At 42.0% G+C, this 27,524-nt stretch overlaps 1 protein-coding gene across 8 annotated transcripts in view; it reads left to right on the top strand.

The window, feature by feature from the left end:
• The window catches only part of LOC121458907 (cyclin-dependent kinase 14), a 530,655-nt gene that overhangs the window by 149,369 nt on the left and 353,762 nt on the right, over positions 1-27,524 (top strand). The window lies entirely within an intron of this gene.

Below are 27,524 nucleotides of genomic sequence, written 5' to 3'. Positions count from 1 at the left end.
GCAGCACGGGCCCTCCCGTGCCGCTTTTTCTCATGGCGGGCTCCGCCAGCCCGCCCAGGGATATTTTTTAAGAATAAGACCGACTATCCCGGTATGATCAGTATAAATACAACATTTCTCTTTCAAGACAGTGTAAAGGGATCAAAATCTAAAAATTTTAACATATGCATCAAACCCAAACATTTTACAGGGTGTGTCAAACTTTTCTCAACATCTATAAGCAGTTACAAATATCTTTAGATCAATTCCAGTAAGAGTACAATGACAGACATTGTTGTTATTAAATACCAGTTTCAGTCTCTGAGCAATAGTCAAACGTCCAGTCTGCCCCCCTTCTTAAGTGAAGAGGGGTTAAGATGGCTGTAAACAAAATACAGATCTCAAAATACAGGTCTTTGCTTCCGGCAGAGGAAAACAGTACCAGATGTGGATTTGCTCTTAGGAAACTGAATCTCATCGTCGTTGTCATCATCATAGTTTGCTGACATTCTCATACATGTATATAATATGTTCTCATTATTCTCCTCCCAGCATCTCACCTCCCTCTGATTCCCTACGATACAGTTCCTCCCTCCTGCCAGTCCTTTGCTAGATGCGTTACTTCTGGTTTTGTTTCGTCACTAGTTTGCTGTAGCCCCTAGGAAAAGAGACTTGTTTGAGACTGAGAGTAGAATTTGTCCGTGTGTATAAAGGTGATCATTTATTTAGAAGGCAGTTTGATGCTGTGTTAATTTAGCTGAACAACAGTATTAAGTCCTTCTGCTGGGGCCAAGGGCCTCCCTAGCCATGGGATTTTGACCAGGTATAAGGTAATAGGCATGGGTTTACATCTGTGCAACAGGCCGTAAACCTATCTGAATCAGTTGGTCATCCCCAGAACCATCATGCTAGTACTGCAACGAGTGGACACATCCTGCCCGTAGGTAGGTATCGTAGCTCCTGAGATTTAGCTAAAGACAAGCTGCCAGCTCTGTTCCATCTTGATTGTGATGCAGCCAAGGCATGTGGTGTTTTCCAGCAATGAGTCTTACCATCTTGAGGTGCGTGGCTGAGAGAAATGGCAACAGTCCATACAACTCATTGGCGGTATGTTGTGCTTGGTCGTCAGGGTTTTGTTTAATAACCAATTGCTTTAGGATGGAACTTAATCTTTAAGAGTGATGGTACAGGTACATAAGTTATTCTATATAAGGTAGGATTTCCCTGTGCTATATAAACTAATATATAATAAGACAGGTCCAGCTAAACTGGTGTGGTTATTTCAAAAGGGGACAAGATAAAGGATACTGTTGACTGCAGAATTTGAAGTGAGCAGCCATGGCTTCAGTGCTGGAACCCAGGTCTGCTGCATCACTGTGCTCCTCATTGGTTATTTTGCATGGTTTCCTTTTGTGGCCAATCTCAATTCTCCACCAAAATACAGGATTTTATTCTGTTAGTAATAAGCCTAAATTTATTGAACTCTGAAGGTCTCAAAGTAAAAGCAACCGAATTGACTTTGATATTTGGAGATTTTGAGTAAGCAAAAGTAAGCATTAAAGTGGAATTTGTTTCAAGCAGTGTATAGTTTGGAAGGGCTGGCGGTTGGCCTGTGTGAGTATCATGATGGCGTGGTTATTGTAAACAGAGCTAAGGCCTCCCGCCATGTCAGCTCCCCACGCGAGATGTGCACACCCAAATTCTGTTGGACGCTGCTAGCAGAACAACCCAGAACTCTGCTGAAGTGCAAATGTGAGGCCCCACGTGCATGGCAAAGTTCTAAACCTTTGCTCCCTGCAGCCGAGTTGCAGGGCAGTAGGCAGGTAGGGCTGTTGCTGCTTCTGCTTTTCCCGGAATTTTTATGTCAGTCAGAGGAAGAACAGCAGCCCCTTGTTCCACCTCTGATCTCAGTCACCCCACAGATGGTCATGCTCCCTGCCATTTTCTTGCTTGTCCCCGGTTTCGTGGAGGTGCAGGTGCCAAGGCCTCTCTCCTCAGGAGTTTGCTAAGCTGCTCCTGATGAACCTGCCCACACTGGTTCTTGCCAGCAGTGAATTGTTATCTCAGAGGTCAATAAGAACACCGGAGGAATTTGCTCCTTTTATGTAACGCGAGGTTTGTGTGACCGAAAGTGTCGATCTTCTTTTCCATTGCATTCTGCCTATTTGTGCTGAATAATTGAACTTGAAATTAAACGACCTCATAAATTGAGAGGGTAGCCAAACCCAGACTGATGTCTACTAAATGCATTTCAAAGAGCTCTTCAAAGCCCCAGGGAGAAACAGGGGGAAGGAATGCTTTTAATTAAACAAGCACAGGAGGAGAAAGGCGGGGCAGTTGACCATCTTTCCAGGATGTGGGCAGTTACAGACCTGGTTCTTCCGATTGCCCTCGAGGTCAATGCCATTGATACTCTATCAGAAGGAGTTGGAAGAATTGTATAAGTCAGGAATCCCTGGGTGGAAAGCCCTGAATACAAGGTTTATTGGTGTTCCAACCTTAGCTCTTAATAAATGGATCATCCCTAGAGGTCACCTGACCATAGATAGGAGCTCCGCGCAGAAGAGAGGCAAATTGGATCTCATCTTGAGGATTGTTTGGGATGCTCCTGTCTGTTTGTAATTAAATTTTCCTGATGCCTATTAGATTTGGGGGCCGTGGGCCTAAGCTGTCTGCACCTTGCTTCAGAGGTCACCCAGGGACCAACATTAGTTGTAGGGTAGGAGAATGACACTACAGCATGCAACTGTGTGTTTTGTGGTTTAATGTACACAATACGCTATTACCATGTACAGTAGGAGAAATGGGATTTATAGAGAGTAGCTATGTAATAAATGAGGTTTGTCATGTGATTTTTTTTAAAAAAATGTTCTTTGTGTATAGGGGAAAGTTGAAAACCAGGGCTCTTATCATTACCTAGTCCAAGGAGGATAACAGTCCACCCACTCACATCTGCTAATTTTATTTTCTTTAGAAGCACTACAGCTTACTCGAATTGCAGATTCCAGCCCTGATTTCCTTTGGAAGAATGCAGACATTAGAGTTTAGTTCGTTGGTACAGCTGGTTTCACTTAGCTTGCAGCAGATAAAACAAACAGTGCCTAATCTTTTTGACAAAAGCAACAATAAGGTTATTGTTTAAGCAAAAGGCACGATTTCAATTATTAGAATAACATGTACTGGAACAACTTTCTGTTAGACAGTTGCTTAAGTGTGGTGGCCTCTGTTAGCCTTTTTTGATTGAGTTCTTTGATCATTTTATTGTATCGGCCGCAAAACAACATACTGAAGTCAGTGTTAGTGTCTTCACTAATTCTTTTTGAAAGGGTAAACTGGGAAAGTTTTGATTATTGAAATGATTACATTTCATAGTGTGAGGGGTCTCTGTTTAAGGCATGTTTGAGAAGGAGAGAAAGGCTGCAAGGATGCTGCTTGCTTTAGCCATCATCCTGAGTAGTATCATTTTTAGTTTGAATCAGGATGCTAGGTAGCAACATCTTACTACTCGAAGCCAGTGACCCTCACCTGCCTGCCAGGATACATTTAATAGGGTCTGGAAGCTTATTTGTTTTTATCACTTGGGAGGTATAAGAGGCCATGGACACTGCCAAGAAATGCTCTATAAATTAACATGTGGTGAGGGAGAATTGTCTGTAATCTGTCAATCATGTTTTAAATAAACGCTGATTGGCCAGGCAGGAAGTATAGATGGGAAAACCAGACAGGAAGTAGAAATGATGCAGTGAGAACAGAATTCTGGGAGGGAGGAAGTTGATTCCTCCCACTCCTGCCCAGATCACCGAAGCAGCAGGATATGATCTGCCCCACTGAAAAAAGGTACTGAGCCACATGGCTAACATAGATCAGAATAATGGGTTAATATGAGCTACAAGAGCTAATAAGTAGCCTGACCTAATGGGCCAATCAGCTTTATAACTTATAGAGATCTCTGTGTGATTTTCTTTTCTTTTTTTAAAATTTTTTTAATGACTTATTTAACTTTATTTTATGTGCACTGGTGTGAAGGTGTCAGTTCTCGTGGAACTGCATTTTCAGACAATTGTGAGCTGCCCTGTGGGTGCTGGGAATTGAACCCTGAGTCCTCTGGAAGAGCAGTCAGTGCTCTTAACTGCTGAGCCATCTCTCCAGCCCCTCTGTGTGATTTTCTTTGGGGCTTGCCGGCTGTGGGGTACCGGGCAGGATAGAAACCCCAACAAGCAGGCCCCGACTATGTTACAAACATGACCATCTCCTGAAACTAAGAAGTAGTTGGACAAGATGTCAGTATTCCTGGGATTGATATACCCTGCTCTAAACCATGGAATGCACAGAGACAGTGTCTGTCTAAAAGCGCTCCTTCCTCTGAGTTTCTGACTAAGCACTTGCTGTGATCTGTGTGCAGTGGAGGTGTAGTGAACTAGACTCATGGTCCCTCTTTTCATGGTGTCTGTCATCTAATGAGAGAAGGAATGACTGAATCAGTAGACAGACATGTCTGTACTTGCAAATAGTGTGCGGGCAATGTGAGCAATGAGAAAGAGTAAGGGGAGGTGTGTTCTAGATGGGCAGACATTGGGAACCCTGTTGAGGAAGGGATATTTGTGCCGATGATCTGAAAGAGAAGTGTTTTTGGTTTGGTTTTGCCAGCTAGGTAATGAGTAGGGAAGAATGTATTGCAGACCAGGCCTCAATGCAGAAGAGACCTTGGTGAAACTGACAGAAATGGATCTGTTCTGCAAACTCAGAGAAAGGAATGTGACAAAGGCGGTGGAATGATAGAGGGCAGTTTGAGAAGTCTACAGTACCTTGAGGATTATCCTTGGGTATTTGTGTTTATGCAACTGTTGAAAAACCGTTCATCCAAAATGAGACTTGAAATGACTGTCATTTATTAACATGTGCCCGCAGTTGGGAAAGGACTAGATATAAAAAGTTTATTTCTGGTTCATTTTCGTTGCTTTGTGCAGTTTGACTGCGATACAAGGGATCACTGGCATAGTGGTTCACTGTCTGGCTGAAAGCTGGTTCTGCACATGGTTTGGGTTTTCCTATAGTACGGTGAGCATTTGAGGACACAGACAGACTTAAGTTATCAGTGCTGCCATATAAAGAGCCCGGGCATTGCCCTTATAAAGAAAAACATGCGTGGAGAAATGAATGACTTATCTCTGATAACTGAGAGAATGTAACAGGGCAAGCCACTGCCCTAATCTCTGGAGAGACATGGTGTTCAGATGTTTGTAGTCCCCGTCTGGTTACCTACATCACAATCACTGAAACCATAAACTGCTAGGTATTTAGATGGTAGCATGGATGAGTGGGATGGTTGCCATCAGTCTTACAAAAGAGTAGGAGGTTGCAGTTGAGAATTCTCAGAAATGAGGTTTCTGTGCAATAATATATGATGTGATCCAGTGATACAAAAATGGCCTTAGTTTAGTTAAAACCAGATGTTATACATTTTAGAGCAATCATTATAAATATTTAAGCAAGCATAAGGTATGGAAGTATAAAATAGGATCATATAAAATTCCCCAGTTAAAATCAGAAGAAGCAGAAATATCAGAAGGGCAAATAAAACAGACAGAAAATAGATACAAACACAATAGATTTTCATACAACTTAATCAAAATAACTTCATGTAAGTGATCAAAATGTACCAATTAAAAGACTCTAAATGAACAAACCAAGACTCAGTTCTCTGTTGTCAAAAGAAATCCTCAGAATATAGAAACTCAAATTAAAAGTGAATAGACAGAGTGAAAATTTACCATGTTAACAAACAATAGAAAGATGAAGTAGTCATGTTTCTTTGAGTATTAAACAGAAACTTTTGGTCACTGAGATCATCTTCACTGACGAAGGGATCACTCCTTAATGATAATAGGGCCAGTTCCCCAAGCAATGTCTTTTTTTTTTTTTTTTTTTTGGTTTTTTGAGACAGGGTTTCTCTTAGCTTTGGTGTCGGTCCCGGAACTAGCTCTTGTAGACCAGGCTGGCCTCAAACTCACAGAGATCCGCCTGCCTCTGCCTCCGGAGTGCTGGGATTAAAGGTGTGCGCCATCACCTCCTGGCTTCCAAGCAATGTCTTTGTGCTGGAAAACAAAACAAATAATTCAAAAGTATGAGAGGTGAGGATAGATGGGACTTCCCAAGACAGAAGAGCCTCCTGACCGTTGCTCTTTTGTCCATAATTCATTCCTCAGGCAGATGGGTGAGGATTTGGACAGCACTGTTAAGATGTATAGACTGAGATTGGCCAGCAGTTAAATGTGTGGCACCCTATATCCCATTCTGCTGACCAGGTGTTCAAAGAGAGTGGAGTCAAGGGCAGGGAACACAGGCTACACCTCAGTAGGGAGCATGAATGAACTGGGGGCCCGTCTAAAAGCCTCCTGTGGATCTGGGCTTTGTCCTAATCTGAGTTCCCTTCTAGCCCTTTCTCTTGCCTAGCTTTCTTCTCTGAGCACTTACAAATGGGGGATTAGCTCCTTTAAGTGTGTAAATACTCTGTGTAGAAGAGGAAGGGTGTGTTTGGAGGGGACTTGCTTCCTGGTTTTTTGTTGTTGTTTGAGTCCTGGTTTACATATGTTGTCTTTGGTCACCAGTAGTCATCACTGCTTTTTTTTTTTTTTTTTTTTTTTACTATAAATATTGTCTTCGTTTTCATGAAAATTATGTGATAAGCTTACTTAAATAGCACTAATGCTTCTTGAAAGTTGATAGAATATTTTTCCTAAAATAAAATTGGACTAAAGTACTTTATTCTGGGATCAAATTGAAGATTGAAAATCATTCATTTCAGTGATTCAGTAGAAGCATTTTGAATTTTGTGTGATTCTCACCTACTTAAAATTGTCAGTTCGTTTGAAAAGGTTTCTTATACAACAATGTGTACATGCTCAACTTTATGATTTGTGTGAAAATTAATCAGCCTAAAATTCATGGGACCTCTCATCATTTATTACTTACAACTTAATGATGTGTCCCAAATAATTAAAGAAAGCAACAACAGCTATCAATAACTGAACATTTGGAACAGGAATTCGTGAGTAAGCTGAAGCTTAGCAGAACTCAGGTTCTGTTTGAGTCCATAGCCAACAAGGTGAAGCATCAATGAATTTAGTCAATTGTTTCCTATTTAGCATGAACTCAAAAGCAGATGTATATGCCATTAGCAATAATGACAGAAAGATAGATAAGCCCCTGAAATTTTAGTATTAGTATTTACATTGAATAATCAGTGTTATAGACATTGTTTCCATCAGAGAATTTGAAGTACAGCTATCATAGTAGAGCAGATGAGAGAGGAGAGGGGCTTTAGAGAAAGGAGGGACTCTTCTCCTACGTGTGCATGGGGTGTCAGAGAAGTTCAGCTTTAAGGCTGTGTCTGTGGTTTCATCCTGCAGCAATGGGAATGATGTATATCTCTATCTGTAGAATCTGAAAATGGGAAATATGATATGAGCTTACTGGCTTTGAACCAACAAAATAACTGAGCTTAAAAAATCTCAGACAGAAAGGAAATTGAAGATCTCAGGCATAAAACATTTGTCATTTTTTTATGGTTGATTCCTGAGCAAATATGTTCTTTCTTTCTAACATTCCAAGGAAACAGACATTTCCCTGCATAAATGAATCCTTTGAAGTTATAAAAGCTAATTTGGTATCAAGTTCAGAATGGCCTCTTTGGGATTGCATTGTCTCAGTTGGGGGAAACTGTAAACTTTGGGCACTTTGGATAATATTGAAAGCCCTGTTGTAATCCAGTAGAGAATACCATAGATATTGTTTCTAATTGGTCTGTTGGGTTAGTGAATTTTGAGGCAGCATTGAAGTCAGACTCTGTAGAGAGGGATTGAAGAACCCTGAAGGAAGTAGAGGATTGGTTGTATGTCTGATCAAACCTCTTAGGAGGAGCACTGGAAAATTGGGATACTGAGAAACCATGTGGGTAGCACTACAGATGAGGCCCACTGGGAGTCCTTAGGGATCAGAATTCCCAACGAGAAAGAGATAGACTAAACACCAATACATTTTATAAAAGAACACAACAATACCAAAACATTAACTTCAGGATCTTAGGATGAATGTTTCAGTGCTAAACTCTAGAGGGTTCTAAGGGCACCAGGGAGCATGACCAACTTAAATGCACAGCGGATTTTCTGAGTAAAGCAGCATTTAATCTCTAAATGAAATAAAAAGAAGTAACAGCATAGCAGAGAGAAGCAGAGTATAGGAGGGAACATAGCAAGAGAGGAGACTGCGGGGGTCACAAGTGAGTGAGCAAGCATAAGGGGGATCAGGTGACACAAGAAAGTCAAAGGTTCAGAGGCATTTTGGAACGACAGGACAGTTTGTCATTAAGGAAGTGTTCTTACAGTGTTTGTAGGGTCCCAGTGGGAGTGGAGATTGAGAGCATGAGAAGAACAAGACGGAGAGGAAAAGCCCCTATTCTGAGGGATGGTGCATGAAGACACGGAGAGCTGATTCAGGGAGAGTGAGAATTGAGGCCTTCAGACCATTCTGGATTTAAAGCAATAGGAAAAACACATAGAGAGACTGGAATGAAGGCGTTAGTGGTAAGGAGGGAGGAAATGATTAAGAAAACCCTTGAAGTATATTCGTATATTCTTGATGGAAAAATTTGAGCCGTTTCTCAAACGTCAGTTGAGACTTCCTTCTACATGTCCCAGATAATCGGTCTTCCCTTTCTTGTTCTGACAGTTTGTGGGTCTCAAATGTTTCTTTTGTTGTCAGCTTCGTGGTATTTAGGCCTTAGACCGTATGGAAATGGTCCTCAGGTGTTTCTTCTACCTTTGTATTAACGATTGTTTCAGCAGCAGAGAGGCCACGGAGCCCTAGTGTGGCTGCACTCTTGACGTTTTTTCACCGCAGCGCTAGTGTGATTTGTTAAAGTAGCATCTGCTTTGTGCTCCCCTCTTCTCTTCTCGTTATTTCTTTTTTTGTGTGTGTAATTTAGCTTCATGCAACATATGTGAAATTTTCACACTGGATCATTGCTCTCAGTCTGGACGACTGTGGTTGACTAAGCACATCCTGTCGAGAATGCTGTGTCGTCATAGTACGTGCTCAGTGAGTGCGTTTTAATTTGTCATTAAAAATCTTAGAAGAGATTTGAAATAAGACAATTTCCTACAGTTTACAAAGGAAGAAACTGATGTGAACATAGTCTAGAAAATCTTCTACAGTCACATGGCTGACTCTACCGTAAACCAGGACAAGTCAGCTCAACTGCAGATATGACAGGACTTTTTTAAAAAAAAAAAACATTCATCGCTTTCAAGTCTGTGCTTGTCCTACCTTCTTAAATGAACAAATTTGATAATAGTCTCGACTCTTGCCCCCATGTTCGTATTGCGGTTTGGTTTTAGCCATTTACCCGTGTTTCCACCATCCTAGCAACTAGCTATTTCTTCACTTATTCCATCCTGGTAATTTGTGGAATTCTGTGATGTGTGTGTGTGTGAGAGAGAGAGACAGAGAGAGAGACAGAGAGAGAGAGACAGAGAGAGAGAAAGAGAGAGAGAGAGAGAGAGAGAGAGAGACAGAGCGAGAGCTGCTCTCTTCTCCTTTCTGGCGGGCTCTGCGTTTTAGGGAAGAGTTTCCATTTTGCAGCTGTCTTTTCCTGTGAGCCTAAGCTCAAGATTTCCTGACATCCGTTTCTCTTGCTGCTTTTCATGGTTGCCGTATGAGTGAATGGCATAGATAACTCCCGACTCCCGGCACAGTTGTGGCCCTTATAGCCCTCACAAATAGAGGAGGGGTACTAACACAGTCATTCTTCCAAAACAAAACTCTTTCAGATGGGATTTTGAGTAAATTAGAAATTCAGATTTTTTTTTTTTTTACTCTAACCTGAAGCTTATCTCCACAAAGTATTGTGACCATACTTAAGTGATTTTTGAAAATGGGCTGCAAGGAGAAAATGGCTCTCTGCCTCTATTGTGTGCTTTGAAACTCTTGCCAAAATTTCAAGGTCTTTCTTTTCACTTTTAGCCACTTCTCTGGGCTTTAAATGGACACGTTTGAATCGTATGTATTTATACAAACTGTTCTATGGAGTTTCTTTCTGAAGCTGCTGCTAATCATTTTTGTGATGACTGCTCTGACTTCAACTAACTTAACATTGGTCTAAGAGGAGCTTGTTTTATCAATACGGTCCAAAGGGTACCAGTGTAGGAGGTTAATCTGAGTAGAAAGTGCTAGCTAGCGTTACAGATGCCATGTTGAAGCTGGTGTGGCCAGGTCCCTGCTTAGGAATTCTCGAGATGGGAGAGGACGCAGAGGGTGCAGAGATGGGAGGGGATGCTTAGGGCGCAGAGATGGAAGAGGGTGCATAGGGTACAGAGATGGGAGGGGATGCAGAGGGTGCAGGGATGGGAGGGGATGCAGAGGGTGCAGAGATGGGAGGGGATGCAGAGGGTGCAGAGATGGAGGGGATGCAGAGGGTGCAGAGATTAGAGGGGATGCAGAGGGTGCAGAGATGGGAGGGGATGCAGAGGATGCAGAGATGGAGGGGATGCAGAGGGTGCAGAGATGGGAGGGGATGCATAGGGTACAGAGATGGGAGGGGATGCATAGGGTACAGAGATGGAGGGGATGCAGAGGGTGCAGAGATGAGAGAGGATGCATAGGGTGCAGAGATGGGAGGGGATGCAGAGGGTGCAGAGATGGGAGGGGATGCATAGGGTACAGAGATGGAGGGGATGCAGAGGGTGCAGAGATTAGAGGGGATGCAGAGGGTGCAGAGATGGGAGGGGATGCAGAGGGTGCAGAGATGGAGGGGATGCAGAGGGTGCAGAGATGGGAGGGGATGCAGAGGGTGCAGAGATGGAGGGGATGCAGAGGGTGCAGAGATGGAGGGGATGCAGAGAGTGCAGAGATGGAGGGGATGCAGAGGGTGCAGAGATGGAGGGGATGCAGAGGGTGCAGAGATGGAGGGGATGCAGAGGGTGCAGAGATGAAAGGGGATGCATAGGGTGCAGAGATGGAAGAGGACGCATAGGGTGCAGAGATGGAGGGGATGCAGAGGGTGTGCTTGTTAGGTTGGAAAAGCAGGGCTGGCAGGTTGAATGACCTGGCTGCCTTTACACAGCTGACTGGTACCAGCCCTGCACTGGAAGTGGTGGCTCCGCTTCTTAACCTGCTCCTTTTCCATGGCACTCCGGAGCAGGAGCCGGTCCCTCCAGCGGAAATTCACAGCCCTTCTGCCCCTTTCAGATATGCAATTCAGCCATATTGTCTCCTTATTCACTCAGAGTTAGTGGTCCTGTCATATTTTCAGCAGATACATATTTGCCATACTTCTCACTTCTGTAAAGTCAAAGTCTATAAGTTCAGTTGACTAATAAGTACTCTGGATTTTGTTTTTTTTTTTTTGCAGAAAAGATTTTATTTTTATTTTTAACCAAGAATACATCTGATAGAGGACTAAGATCAATAAAATGAATAACAGCTCATGCTGGGAAGAACGTGGAGTAAGAGAATAACTTATCTATTGTTGGTTTGAGCAGAAAGTTGTACAGTCAATATGGAAATCAGTATGGCAGTTACTCAGGAAGATAAGAAATGATCTACCTCAAGATAAAGCTATACAACTCATAGACATATACAAAATAGCATAATGATGGAAATAATACATAAGCAAATTCCACAATTTATAGTTTACCATTACATGGGTGAATCTCATTAGATGATTTAAATAAATATAGACACTTTAGAAAGAATGTTTGAAAAAATAAAGAAAATTTTGCTTTATTGAGGATTACAAATTACTTATGAAAAAACACAAAGCAGAGATTCTATTAATAATTTAGGCTATATCCAGGAGGATAACTATATGTTTTTCTATAAAATAGGTTTTAAAAAATTTAAACCTCAAAATATTCAAATAGGAGAGATCAATTCCAGACTCTTAATTACTTTCAAAGACTGCTAGGAGACATTTCTAAGCTATGGCAAACTATTGGGCTAAAACCTGATGAATTGACTAATTTAAGCAAAACCTTAGATGTTGACAAGAGGAAGAAAATAAATGACATTTTCTTTAAAACCTGGATTTTAAAAATAAACAAAAACCTGCTAGAAATGATAGCGAGTGTCTGCCTAAACCCAAGAAGACAGGAAAGATAATTTAGACAGTATTATTTATCTGCCATAGGCATAGGATCTTGGTTTTAATAGTGTTTGCTATATAAAAACCAGTGATTTTTATGAGACCGAATTCCACTTTAATAAGAAAAGCATAAAAGAAAACAATGAAGAGACAAAAAAGTAGACAGTTACTGACCAGTGTCTTAACTTTTCCAAATATTTGACTTGAGAAGGTGTGTGTATCTTCCCAGTTTACCAAATTTCAGATTAATTTTCTTTAAAAGAAAAGCATTTTATGAGCAGGAGCTAAGTGGCCTCTTTTTTATTTTCTGGGCTGGATCTCCACATGACGCATTAGTGGAAGGAATCATTCCTCGGAGTGACCACTGGGGTTTCCTTCCTGCTGCAGAGGGAGTGTGGTGTGACAGTTGTACATGTTACCTATTATGTATTTTAAATGAGCAAATATCTCATCATTCTTGAGTGTATTGAGCCTGTGTGGCCAGAGACATTTCTCCTTGATGCTCTCTTTTAGAATAAATGGAAACACCCCAGAATGCTTTCTGTTGGTGACTGTGACGGCTGACACACACAAGGAGAGACATTCTGCAAGGCTGATTTTGTCATTCCTTTTTTTTCCCCCTGTAGCTTTGGAGCCTGTCCTGGAACTAGTTATTATAGACCAGGCTGGCCTCGAACTCACAGAGATCCACCTGCCTCTGCCTCCCTAGTGCTGGGATTAAAGGCGTGCGCCACCAGCGCCCGGTAGACTTCTTAAATAAATGCTTTGTTCTGTGAATAGCAACAAAACCAAACTTTGTTGTAATCTGTCATCTCTAGCAGTTTGCTATTCCAGCCCTTATTTTAGATAGTTGGCTTCATTTGATTATTGAAGCTAGGTTGCAAGAAAGAAACCATACAACATGGATTTTTCTCAAGGGACCTAAGTTGCGCTGTCTCTCATGAAAAGAACTTAGATTTCTTAGCAGAAGCAAATCATTATGGAGTAGTTTCTGTAGGACCTGGTTTCCTTCATGCCTTAGCGGTGAAAGCACAGAGCTCCTCTGCAGGAAGCCGTGTGAATGACCGCGAGGAGCACGCGTGTGCTTGTCCAGAAAACACCCTGGACTAAACAAAGCATGGGTGAATTTAGTAAATTGTGTGCTCACCTTTCTTTGTAATAATCCCAAGTTACTCAGATATTCTATAGTGTGTATGTATAGCCACAGTATATATGTATCACAGACTAGGGGTAATGCAATATTTTAGGATGGTTAATTTATATTTATGAAGATATCAATTTTATGATTTGTTTAACCTGGACTCAGCACATAAGTGTTTTTGGTAGGTTTTATGAATGTGGTTTATTATTTTATATTCCTTAGGATTCAAAATTCCTATTTAACATCTTCAGATGGCCATTGCCTCAGTGGTTCTCTGTATGCTCACTCTAAAGTCCATCCTCAGTTTACACACGCAAAGCATATAGATCCTGATTGGTTTCTCTAGGCTTTGTGTGCTTTGAACCCTTGTTTGTGACAGGAGGTCCCCAGCCCAGTATTTAAAGGCCTTATCTCTCCTTTTAACAAGTTAACACATTGTTAAGTCTTGGTGTTATGATTTTCTAAAAATGCTGCAAGATTCCTGGCGGCACTAGGCAGCAGAAATGCTGTAGGTCTCCAAATGGTGGTAGCGGGCCACGTGGCGGCAGGCAGCGGGCCCTGGGAGCAGCTGGTCCCTGGTCGAGATGGCTGCTGGTCCCAAGTAGTGGCTGGTCCCAGGCAGGGAGACACATGGCAGGCGGGCAAGAGACAGAGACATGGATAGACACGACTTGCAGAGTCAGGTTGAATATTTATTCAGGGGGTTATGGAGGGGGAAGGGAAATGGGAAAGAGAGAGAGAGAGAGAGAGGAGAAGAGGAGAGAGACGAGAGACGGGGGGGGGCGGAGAAGTGAGGAGAGAGGCAGAAGCAAAGCTGCCTCTCTGAGAGGTAGATGAAAAAAAGAGCGAGCTCAGGCCTGAAGCTGAAGATCAGCCTGTCTCAGTGGATGGGGGAGGGAGTGGGCACGGCTTGTCTCCCAAAGTGACAAACAGTCATAACACTTGGAAGCTAATTCAAATCAGACATACCGTGAAACTTTCTACATATCGGAAATTTATCTCCGTGTCAGGCTTCTTTAAGTGTTCTTCTTGCTTAAGCTTTGATCTTGGCCCCCCATCTTTCACATGCTTACATGGGACAGTTTTAGAAAGAATCTCGCCAAGCCAGTGCGTGTGAGCGCCCCTGCACCTAGATAACCAGTTACCTGCTTGCCCTTAGCATGAATCCTGCCAGGCCAGGTTAGCAAGGGTCATTAACTCCTACCCTTGGTACCTTAATATGTTTTCACTCACCTGTCCTGTTGCTGACTGTAGTCCTCACTTTCCCTACTTGGAACTGAGGTCAAAGATTCTCTCCCTCATTGCAGAAGTTTGACACTTCTCATTAGAGTCTTATTTTTCACTCGTGTCAGAATATTTAATACCTATTTCTGTTCGGCCTTTCTTGGTGTCTCCTTTCCTTCCTCTGTATTAACTTATTCTGAGCACCAGGCACAGTGCTCCCAGTCCCTCAGTCAGCAAACGCCACTCTATGGTGATGGAGGAAAATGTCTAGAGTGCTTTGATCGGAAGCTGTGATGATGAGTTTCTGTGTTGGTTTTTGTCACGGTGGTGAAATACCAGCAGTCACCTTGGGGAGGGCTGGCCTGACTTGTGGCCTCCGAGGCTGCTGCCTGTTCTCTTGGTCCACTTGCTGTTAGCCCTATGGTTGGGGTGGAGTACTTAATGCTAAAGTGTCTGTAGAAGGAACACGCTCAGCTTGTGTTAGCTGGGGACCAGAGTGAAGAAGGGACTGGCGACAAAGCACAGTACACCACAGGGACCCCTGTTTTCAACAGTCTTTTACCTGATCAATCCATGAGTGGATACTGTATCGATGATGCCAGAACCTTTAAAATCCATTCGCCTCCCAAAGGTCAAGCCATAGCAACACTGGCTCTGAATGATGGCTTTAGGGGATGGAATTTTAGAGCCAGAGCACAGGAATTGTTCTTTTCAGCTGTGCGCTTGGATACTAAGCCTTGGTTTCTGCAGTTTGTAAGTCATCTCTCTGGGTTCATGGAGTAAAATCTGCTATCACATTTGTCCTGAAAATAATTGGATTTTTATTTACTTTCACCGAGTTTAAGAATACTCCCGTTAGAATAATATCTAGCCAGGCCATCTCAGAGGCGTGCAACCTCATGCTTCTGGTCCCCACATGGCCCCAGGCCCATGCAGTATGTGCCCTTAGTCATTCCTTTAAGGATTGTTTTGGCGCAGTTGCTTTTACTAAGAGGTAGAAACATGGGAGTGATTTTACCTTATGACAGGACATGCCAGGCCCATTTTCCTGAATGGTAATGATGGACATGTGAGAACTTGGGGCCATTTCACGTCTGATAAAAATATTGAAGTAAACCATAACTCACATAAAATGCATTAATAATTATGAATGTTCTGTGGGGTGCCATTTTGGAAAAGAATTTGTCCATAGGAAAATGATTTGGAGAAAAGCCCCTCCTCCCGCGTCCTCTGACTTAGCTCCAGGACGAAGTCTTTTCACAAGATTAAGGTGAAGTTTCCTTTGTTCTTTCTCCGTGTGTCTTTGCAGGCAACTACCAAATAGAAAATGATGGTTTTCTATATTGGCAGAAACATAAACTGCAGGGCTGGGTGTGTGTTTTGGTCTTCGTTAGAATGGGTGGAGGATACCCTGATCTCTGAATATCCTGTCATAACGTCTCTCTGGGGCTGCATTAATTGCTTTATCCTGTGGCTCTGAAGTTTGCTTAATTTTGTATGGCTCTTTTTGAATGGGAAAAACAAGATCTCTGTGGTGAACACCAGTTGGCAATGAGTATTTGGGGACTCTTCAAAACCTTGCAGGGAAATCGGTGATGTGCTTTTCCGTGCATTTCATCTGCTTTCTGTAGGGAGGCTTTTATCCTGAGAGCGGGAGCGCGACTTCACTCATGCTGTGCTCAGGGTGTGGACCTGAGCCAAGGCCAGGGAGCTCTTCTGGCTCTGTTAGATACATGGGAACTGGACTGGGAGGCTCGAAGTGCTGTAAAGTTGAGCATCAGATTGTATCTGCTTTCTTCCTGTTAGCCCAACTCGCTGTGGTTGTGAGGCTGTAGCAATGCTTTTCACATAGCAAATAGACTTGCCTTTTCTTCTTAGGTAGGGTTGAGATGTGATGTAGAAGAATTAGCCAGAGCATAAGAAGCAAGCAACCCAGGATTTGGGAAAGAGATAATATCATCAGGAAGTATAGTCATTTCTTTTTAGCTCATTGGAAATGTTTTCTGTCATGGATGGGGACGAAAACAAACTTGCCGAAGATGACAATCTATTTGAAGTGGCTGCTTGACCTCCGAGAGAGAAAATGTGATTTCTCCAGAAGTGTAATTGCAGTGTTTTCCAAGCCTTCTGTGATGTGTTTCTCCAGACAAGTGTGCTTGAAAACAGGAAGAGGGCAAAACCAAACCAAACCCTGCCATTGCTTGTTTTTTTTCTATTTGGTGGTTCTCTGACTTTGCTTCTCTTCTTTCTTAATTTTCAGTGCACTCCGGTCCAGGTATGTTGTGTTTTTGTGAGTGAATATCACACAGTATGTTTCAGGTCTCACTTCGTGGGGATCTGTACTTTGTGATAAGTAACTAATTTTTTTTTTAAATGAAATTAGACATTTTCCTCAGTCACTGTGGTGACTCTAACTTATAAGACAAATAAATCCTTATCCCCCAAGTGGCTTTTGCTCTCAGTGTTCATCACAGCAACGGAGACCAAACTAGAATTGTTGCCTTTATCTGCCATGAGCTTGGGTTGCTGGGCACTATCTCGTCTCCTCCACTAGCTTGGGATCTCTTCAGCAGCTTTTTGTGGGTTGCTCTTGTTATCCCCAGAGAGTTCATTGCATCTCGGAAACACTTGTCTTCAGAGTTCTTAGAAGTTCACAGTCCTTTGACTTAATCCCGCAGAAGGTTGTGTATCGGGGTAAATGATGACAGTCTCTTGAAACTCAACCAGACCAGATGAGCCCAGATTGGCCTAGTTTGAGATGCAGGAAGTCCTTTGAGGAGCTCAGGCCCCAAGTCCACTTATTGAAGATGTTGCTGCCCTAGAAAGATGGCAAAGAACAGATGCAATTACTCACCTCTCCTTTTGTTTATATTGCTCCCAAGGAGAGTTCCGTTCTGTCCGCAAATGCGGAGCAGGCACAGGAGGGACTGTACCATCAGATTGTGACACATGGGGCTCACCATCAGATGGGGGAATGCATGGTGGTTCTCTAAAAACTTGTTTTCAGACCTGAGATGACTGTTCTATAGAATTTTAAGAAAGTTTGTACTTGAGTTTTTTATTTATCTGTCAATTTTCTGTGGAAATTATGAAAAACTACAAGATACTAGTAGTCCTGAAGTGTCGGAATGTTCAAACCAACGAATGAAACAGACCTAAGGATGTGGGTATGCCTTTTTACCTGTGCGCCCTCCTTGAACACTTGGAAAAGAATATTGTTTGGATAGTTCTGAGCAGTTCCGAAGTGAAAATAGATGTTAAGAGGTCGGCAACAATGGTGCCATACCTGAATACCTTCTTCTCTTGAGAGTTAAACTGTGGTGCTAAGAGGGTAGCGAGCCAGTTTAGCTAGTAAGCATACTTCTTTGCCTATAAGTGTTGATAGGTGTATTTCATTTTGTAGTGGTAGGAAAGAAAGTCCTGAGAAGGTAGATTCGGTGTTGCCAGGGTATTTGATAAAGGCTGGTTAACTGACCCACGAGCAATAGAGACCCTAGTGTGTGCTATTTCCGTGCCTAGACACAGATCTCCCTGCGTAGTCTAGTGGCAGTGGAACACGGGTGTACTTACCAGTGAGATCTCTCTGCACAGTCTAGTGGCAGTGGAACACGGGTATACTGTAGTAATAAGAGTGGCGGGGCTGCGTCCCCAGAACCCCGGCTGCCTGGCTAGCTTATGCCCGAAATAACAACACACAAACTGTATTCATTTAATCACTGCTTGGCCCATTTCTATCTAGCCTCTTCTAGGCTAATTCTCACATATTAATTTAGCCCATTTCTAATCATCTGTGTTGCGCCCCTAGGTGCGCTTACCGGGAAGATTCTAGCCTATGTCCATCCTGGGTCAGAGCTTCATAGCATGTGTCTGCCCAGGAGCCAGGAGCATGGCATCTCTCTGAAGCGTCTGCTCCCGAGAGGAGAGCTGTGGAGTCTGAGCTCACTTCCTCTTCCTCCCAGCGTTCTGTTCTGTTTACTCCTCCCTCCTATCTTCTAACCAATGAGGGCCAAGCAGTTTCTTTTTATTTAACCAATGACCTTCCTCCATCAGTGTACTTACCAGTGAGATCTCCCTGCACAATCTAGTGGCAGTGGAACACCAGTGTATTTACCAGTGATGGAGAGCTGAGGCCTGCCTGCAAGGGGAGCATGAACAAGGCCTGGGTGGGGAAGTGGAGTTGGGGGAGAGGTGATAAAGAGACAAAGAGATAGAGAGACACAGAGACACCGACACTTGAAGCCAAGGGCACCGAAATGAGGATGGGGTTTTGGTCCAGAGTGCAGTGCGAGAAAGCACAGTGCTGGTCTCTCTGTGTTCAGTGTTTTTGTCTTTTGAGGATGAGAACAGGGGAGGCGAGGAGGTTATGCCTGTCATGAGTAGGATTGAAATATAGAATCACGGTTAGAGGCATGAGCACTGGGTACCTGTGACAGGTTGGAGTTTTATTAGAGAGAAAACGTACTCCTGAATCATATTTCAGAAGGAGAGAGATACTGCAATTTCAGGTTCATGAAGACAACCGTCACATTATACTTTATGGCACAATCAGCGAGTTCACAGTTAAGTTTCTAGAACGGGGCGTGTCCTGATCGGATCAGCCCTAATACAGCACACCTTGTAGTTTGTGCTTCCTGACAGCCGAGCTTGAGAAGGGACTCACAGTGTCTCAGGATATCTTAGCATGTTTATACTGATAAAACAGCATCGCTGTAAGAGACTAGGCCAAGGAAGAGAGACATGAGAAGCTTTTTTCAGCCATGATTAGACATTAGAATCACCAAAGGAAGTTTTCCAAATACAGGTGCTTTTACCTCTTCCCCCGGCCACACCAGTTAACTCAGAGGTATGACCAGCCACTGTTGTGGTGTAGCCCCTTGGTGGGTCTACTCTGCAGTGAGAGCTGAGAAAATGTACTTGAATGTACACAGTTGCAAAGACTGACCTGGTCCTGCTGCATGCCTTGCCTGTGTACCGAGGGGATAGCTATGCTGCCAGCATCCCTAACAGTATCCTCATTCCTCTGCTTTCAAGATACTGTCAGGACTGAGTCTCTTGCCTCCCATCCTTGTTTACATCAGACACCACCCAAGACCTGCATTTGACAGTCAGCCACTCTCACGACACATTTGCGTTTCTTTGGTAGCCTCTACTCTAGTGGTAGCTTCCCCCACTCTTCTGGGTCTTCCAGATGAAGAGCATCACCCCCAGATCAGCAAATTATCCCCTACTCCCCATCTCTGTTCTGAGTGTTTTCTTAACTCTGAATCCTGACTGTTCCATGTAGTACAAATGAATCACAAATTTATGTCTGGCTTAGAATTTTGTACCAAGATCCAGACTTATAAATATCAATGTGTCAGTTGCATCTTCATTTAATGTTTCTAGGCCAACGTCTTACCAAATAAAATTCTTGGAACACATGTCCATCTCTCCAAGTTTTAGTTCCGTTCATATCAACAAATGGTACCTCCAACTACCCTCATGCTGAAATCAAGAAATTATAAGTCATCCTTTTAAGTTCCCAAGGCTCAGTTGAATTTGTCCTGATTGTCTTGCAGTTTTGTCTGCAGAAGATGTTGCCTTTCTCCATTGTTCTTCCCCCAATATGAATGCTAACATCTTTTATCTAGACTGCAGCTTCAGCTTCTTGCCCACCCTTCCTATTGTGAGGTAATGTATTGGAGCAATGACAACTTATCAGTGATGGCCACCACTAAGAAAGTCCCTCACCTCCCCCAGCAGCCAGTAGCTCCTAGGAGAGCAGTGGAGTCTAATAAGCCCCTCCCATCCATGGTGGAACTTTGATGGGTTCCATCTAAGGCAGGTCCTCTGCAGATAATCACAGCTGCTATTAGCTCATGAAAACTGAGCCATGTTAGATTCAGAAGACAGCATTTTATAGCACCCCTTACTTAGTAAGACCCCCAACTCGTTCCTTCTTTCTGTACCTCTTTGTGGGGAAAATCATTAGTAGAAATCGTAGTTGTAGTAAACCCTTGACAACCTGTTACATGGCTTTAAACACTGTCAACCTCATATCTGATCTTCTCTTGTCATTTAATTTCTTCTACTAGTTTTGAGAAAAACTCCAACTATAATTGTTTCACAGAATATTATTTGAAAGATGAAGACTCTTGTATTAAAATACAACTATGGAGTTGGAGTGTAGAGCCTTTGCCGCTTTTGCAGAGAGCCAGAGTTCATTCAGTAGCCATCACTCCAACTCCAGGGCTCGTCCATATGCCTTCATATATCCTCTTCTAGCCTCTGAGGGTATATAAAGGCACAGGACACACACGCACGTACACACACACACCCATCATGTTCTAACATTACAAAATTAAAACAAATATTAATGTCTTAATAATATTAAGACCTCAGCTAGTGTTACTTTGAAATTTGTTTGTTCATGTTAGTTCCTACAGTGTCTTACAGTTTGAATTTTTCAGATTATAACCCAATAACTATGTAATTAGTTGATTATATTCTTTCAGTAAGCATTTAATCTAGGTATGGTCAGATTCAGAATAGGGTTCTATTAATTCTGTGAAGGATCATGTCAGCTCCCATCAGAAAAACATACTTTCCTGTAGCATCTTCTATGCCCTTTGCAAAGCAAGCACTTACTACATCAGCTTTTTCTTCCTTTTACCACAGAGTACCCCATGGGTTTTATTAGTTTTAGTGTATAGTTATAGATTTAAGCATATTTGATGTCTTTATGTTGCACCTTACAAATAACCAAATATTGCCACTTGACAAGTGCTCATAAGATTAAGACGTAATTTATGATATTACATACACTTCACATGAGATCACACACTACAGTGCAGGTATTGGGGGACACCAAGCTGCTTTAGCAAAAGTGAGCCTCAGCTGATGGTCCTGCAGGCCTTACCTGGACAAGATTAACCTCCAGAAGAGACTCTCTCCTCTGATGGGTGGACATCGGAGTTAACAATTGCCATATGCTGGATATTCCCATGGCCTCCAACAGCAAACGTACACAGGTCTGTTTTCTGGCATGAATATAATGATTTAAAATGTCCAAACTAATTATGTTTCAAGGTAGTATGTGTCTGTATGTTTGATTAAACATTTAAAATCATGAACTACGCTTTAGTTATGATTTATTTTTATAGGTAATAGTTGCTGATTGAATGTACTCTTTGCTCATTGTATTAAAACCTCAGATTTTGTATTCTTAGTCACCTCCTAGCAAATAGACTTTATACTGTTATTAATCTTAGATTTAGCAAGAATTAGTATGAGTCTTCCCCATTTCTGTCTACCTAATTTTGGCAGATGTGAAGACAAGGGGCTGCTAGAGTTACCTTGAAATTATAATTATTTAAATTTTTTCTCCATTAGAGTGAGGTGCTAACACCTAGAAGAGATGGGGTTTAGCATTGTCAGGATCTGCCAGAAAACAATGGTTAAGTAGTACTGAGGTGACTTCTCGTTCCCATCCAAATAAAAGATGATTTAACGACAGTAGCCAGGCCACAGAACAGCTGGATAAGTTTCAATGCTAGATACTGAACATTTGAACTAGTTTTGAAAGATGATGTTAATAAATGAAGCCTGATTAGGATAATTTTCCAAATAGTTTTACTAACTTTGCCCCCAGTTTATAAACTCAGCTCAAAGGACTGGCCTGGTTCTGCCACAGCTTGCTGTTGTCCCTATGTCAACACAGCAAAGGACAGAAGCCTTGTGCGTGGCTTCTCTGGCTATTGCTTTCCTCAGCACTTTCTCTTGTTACACGATCATAACGGATGAGGGAGACATCATATATTAAATTTCCCAGATATATTAAATTTCTTTTAGGTCTACTGCTTTAATTTCCTTTATATCTTCCAGACACAGTCTTTTCTAGGTGTTAGCACACGAATACTACTTTCCAAGATGACCTAGATAATATTGTTTTAATGTACTAGTTTCTCCTGTTAAGTTGAGGTAACTGATGGAATAGAAGACTTCCCAGCTTTCCCTTGAGAATTACTTATGTGTATGAAAATTGGTTTTGAGCATCAGTTTTTGAAACTGGAAACTGTGCCCTGAGCAAAGGGGGGGAGTCTATAGGTTTTGTAGAACTAGAAATAAATGAACGAATGGGGGGAGAGAAAACAAAACAAAGCAGTGGGCTGTTGTTTTTGTTTAAAAATTCTGCTCTTTAGGCGTTACTCTCACACAAGAATTTTGTACCTGCAAGTGTCAAGGGTCAATGGAATTACGGACACAGTTTCCGAACTTAGGGTTTTGAAGTTTTTTTCAAAATCTCTTTGAAGCTGAATCCTACTTGACCATGGCTCTGCCTGGCCACCTCGTGCCCCCAGGTCTCTGTGACTGGAGTTCCCCCAATACCTATTTATACAGCTCTGCCTTGTGCTGCATTCGACACCTCATTCCTTGTGACATATAGGCCACACTAGAACACTGAGTTACTAACCTAGGGCTTAGATTGCACCTCGCAGTGACGCCATGTTGGTGATGGGGGTTGTATCTGAAGGAAAAATGGCTTCGTGTGTGGCTTATGAGAACAGAGGCAAGACTGGCAGTGTCTCCAAAAGAATGTTCTACGGCAACATTAACACAAGTTAGAGCATACTTTCCTCACCATGTTATTTATCTGAATTAATGCTTCCTCTGGCAATCACACCCTGATTGCCTTTTATTCATTAGCTTTTGATTTAATTAATATGACTTGTTAAAGGCGAATCTTCAATGTTTTTCTATAAACAGCTCTGATTTATTGATTCAATTTGAATATTGTGTTTATTTAAATAGGTGTTTGAATTACATGTTTTGAGCCCTCATAAAGTAGTTTCAAACTACAAGTTAATTAGAAAATATGACTTTCTTTTTTGCTTTTTTAGGGGATAGCATCTTAATTTGATACCCTTAAGAAGTGAGATGCAGGCATTGCTAGTACTTTTGAATTTTAAGTGCTTCAGATAGTACTACTAAAGTTTGATGATATATATTTGTACACAAATTAGAACATTAGACAATTTTATAATATTATTCTTCCCAAAAATCCTTTCCAGAATGGTTGAGCCTGTGACTTGATCCTTTTTCTGGTCTTTGAAGCTGAAGGACCCAGCAGTTGATGAGTGTCCAGACATGCAGAGAAAATCTAATGAAGGAAGGAGAAAGTCACAGTGACTCAGGTTAAAGAGGGACTTGATGATCAATATGATTCCTAGTGGAAAACTAAGTGAAGCCTTGAGGAGAGAGAGGTGATGAGGGCTCTGTGCTTAGATTAGTAAAGGGTTTTCAGTGTTTTGCAGTGAGTGTGTTGGCTTTAAGAAGGTTAAAATATTCTACAGATTCTAAAACTTCCACAAAATGAAAACTTGTCACCATGTGCATAAGAAGCAGAGAAACTTCACTTTTAATGGGGGTGGGGAGTGTATTGTGGAGGGATCACAAAAGATAAAAGGAAAATAAATCCTTAAGCCAAACATGAATGAAGATATTGCTATTTTGTAAAATTTTTGTGTCTCTGAAAGATTTGGAAATAAATTTTCTACTTTATTCTAGATTTATTTAGTATAAAGGAGAAAGTATCCATGAATTAACTGCACCAATATTTATTATGTAAAATGTATGCAGTGCCAGTAAGGTTCCGAATAGTGGACACACAGAAGTGAAAGAAGCATTTTCCTTATTTCTGGAGCTTTTAATGTATAACCTTTAAAGAAATTTTTAGTTTCATATGATATGATATCTAAAATATCAGTGTCATAACAACTAAAATGATCATAGCCCACAAAGTCCCCTAACACTTAGGTCTGGAAGGGGCTCATAAGCCAAGAGCACAGGTTCTTCCAGAAGGCCCCAGTTGGATTCCCAGCACTCATTGTGGCTCACAGCCATCTGTAGTTCCAATTCTAGGGCTTTGACATCTGTCTCTGGCCTCCTCAGGCACCAGACACAGACATGATGAACAGACTTACATGCAGATGAAACACATAACACATGCACATAAAACAAAATAACATTTAAACAAACAAATAGACACCTTAACACTTGGAGTTTCAGTTCATGGAAATTGCATAATCATAATTTCATGAAACTGGCTCTTGTGTTTATAGAAAGTAAGTTCAAAGGAAATGTTTTTATCACCGTGGAATGATGTAGATTGGTCTTTGGGAGTGCTCAGGCTGTCTCGGTCACTGTTCTGTTGCTGTGAAGAGACGCTATGATCAAAGAACTCATAAAAGAAAGCATTTAACTGGGGACTTAACAGTTTCAGAGAGTGAGTCTATTATTATCCTCATAGTGAGGACATGGTGGCACTGGAGCAATAGTTGATTGTTACATTCTCATCCACAGGCGGAGAGAGAGACAGAGAGAGAGAGAGAGAGAGACAGAGAGAGAGAGACACAGAGAGAGAGAGAGAGACAGAGAGACAGAGAGAGAGAGACAGAGAGAGAGAGACAGAGAGAGAGAGAGAGATAGACAGAGAGAGAGAGAGACAGAGAGAGAGAGACAGAGAGAGAGACAGAGAGAGACAGAGAGAGAGACAGAGAGAAAGAGAGAGAGAGACAGAGAGAGAGAGAGAGAAAGAGAGAGAGAGAGAGAGAGAAAGAGAGAGAGAGAGAGACAGAGAGAGAGAGAGACAGAAAAGAGAACAGGGAACAAACAAGAGAGAGCACTTGGGACTGACATGGATTTTTGAAACCTCAAAGTCCACTCCCAGTGACACAGTCCTCCCAGGCCACACCTCCTGATGCTGCTTCTCCTCTCAAATAGTTCCACTCCCTGGTGTCTAAGCATTCAAATATTGGAGCCCATGGGGGCATTCTTGTGCACACCACCACAGTGACTTCAGATGCATCGCAGGAATAAGTGTTAAGTCAAGGAAAGGCTCCATTGCTTTTCCAAGGACTAGTCATAGTTCATGGTCCCAGGGCCATGAAGTGCATGACCTTTAGAAGCATGAGATCCCATACTCCAGAATTCAGTTCCTGGTACATACAGTTTCATTCTTCTCAAGGGAAGTGGAAAGCTTTGGGGAAAGAAGGTGCTGCGTGTGTTTTATGGGTGAGAGGAAAATGTCTGTAAGCGCGGGGAACATTCCAAGGCGTTCCTGGAATCAGTTACAGCCTCCTGTGGGGGCCACTGATGAGCTCAGCTGGGCTGAGAAAGCTGTGCAGATGTCGACTCTGAGTCGCAGCCTCAGTCCCTGCCAGAGGCTCCCTTAGTTCTCAAACACAAAGTGAGGATCACAGGCTGAGAAGGGCACGGGCAGGGATTTGTGGATGCTTGCTCCTGGGTACCCAGAGAGCGAATAGGCTTAGAGAACTCAAGGTGATGAGCTCAGCAGCGGAGGTATGTCTTCCCAGCTGGGATACAGGCAACGCATCCTGAATCTGACTCCCAGGAGAAGATGGCACATGGTGGAGCCTTGGAACAAGATGTCCGCCTCCCGTTGCCATCCCCAGTAATGATGGGGTGTCAGTGGGCTCAGGGAGAAATGCCACCTGGCAGTTGGAGTGTGATGAGGACTTTGGCTTCTGAGTTTCCCTTCTGGGGCAGCTTTTTTGAACAAAAATAAGTTAGAGTTTGATTTTTAATTTTTATTTATTTGAAAGACATTAGCATTCACATTTCAGACTCAGACATATTCAGACCCAGGTTTTCTGGGTCACATGATCCCTCCATTTTGTTTCCTCTGAAGACTTCTGGTAGCAATCATAATTATAATAAGAAACTATGTTGACATATAAGATTAGCAAACCAAATATTACTAACATAGAGGAGACAGAGGGAAGGACTAGGAATTGTCATTGTTGCTGTAGGAAAGGTATATACAAAATTTGAGTTTTCATTAAAAATAATAGAGTTGCATATGGCTTGACCTTGCAACTCTTTTTTTCTTAGGAATTTGTTACTCACATTCTAAAAAATATGGATAAAATATGCAAGGATATAATTATGTCACTCTAGTAGCAGAAAGCTGTGAATAAGCTAGATAATTATTAGTTGAAGAATAGTATGAAATTAAGTATATTATCTTTTACAATGGGATGTGTATCATATACCAACATTTCTGTATGTAGTTTTCTGTATCGTGCAGATGTATATAAATATACATATGTCAGTTTATGTAGCATAAACAAGTATATATAAAATTTACATGTAAATATGGAAGGGCTATAGACCAGAGAGTATGTCGGAATAGTACTCTGTGTTGACTCCAGAGGATGGGACCTGGGTGGTGGGAAGAGTATGTCAGGATGGTTAGTTTTTCTTTTCTTTTCTTTTTTCTTTTTCTTTTTCTCCTACCTTCCTTCCTTCCTTCCTTCTTCCTTCCTTCCTTTCTGTCTTTCTTTTTTGTTTTTTTTGAGACAGGGTTTCTCTGTGTTACTTTGGAGCCTGTCCTGGAATTAGCTCTTGTAGACCAGACTGGCCTTGACTCACAGAGATCTGCCTGCCTCCGCCTCCCAAGTGCTGGGATTAAAGGCGTGTGCCACCACTGCCTGGTTCGGTGGTTGGTTTTTTATTAATTATATTTTCTATTTTTTATGTTTAGTATCTCCTTTAAAACATTTTAACGAACAAGGCCACCAAATGAAGTATTCCAGCAGGTCCAGTAAAAGTAGAAAATAAAGCGATCAAGAGGATCAGAATATACGGTTATGCCTGGATGTTATAGTAGCAGAACTGACTGAATAAAAACTGTCTCCACAATGTAATGTTACCTTTGATTAGAGCTGACACACACATGCAGAATGTGTTTCAAAGAACCATTTGCTTTGAGTATGTCTTTATAATTTGTAATAGTATATTCTTCATTTTTTAGATTTATTTATTTTTATTTTTGTGTGCATTGGTGTTTTGTCTTCATGTATGTCTGTGTAAGGGTGTCAGATCCCCTGGGACTAGGGTTACAGACAGTGGGTGCTGGGAAATGAACCTGGGTCCTCTGGAAGAACAGTCAGTATTCTTAAATGTTGAGCCATCTCTCCAGCCCCCTATTCATCAAATTTTTGATGATCTGCCATAATATAAAATACAACCAGAATCAAT

This window comes from Microtus oregoni, unplaced genomic scaffold (genome assembly GCF_018167655.1).
Source record: "Microtus oregoni isolate MIOR12 unplaced genomic scaffold, Mior012 000018F_ref0000195, whole genome shotgun sequence".
In the NCBI taxonomy this organism is placed as follows: Eukaryota; Metazoa; Chordata; class Mammalia; order Rodentia; family Cricetidae; genus Microtus; species Microtus oregoni.
This window is presented reverse-complemented; position numbering and strand designations above follow the sequence as displayed.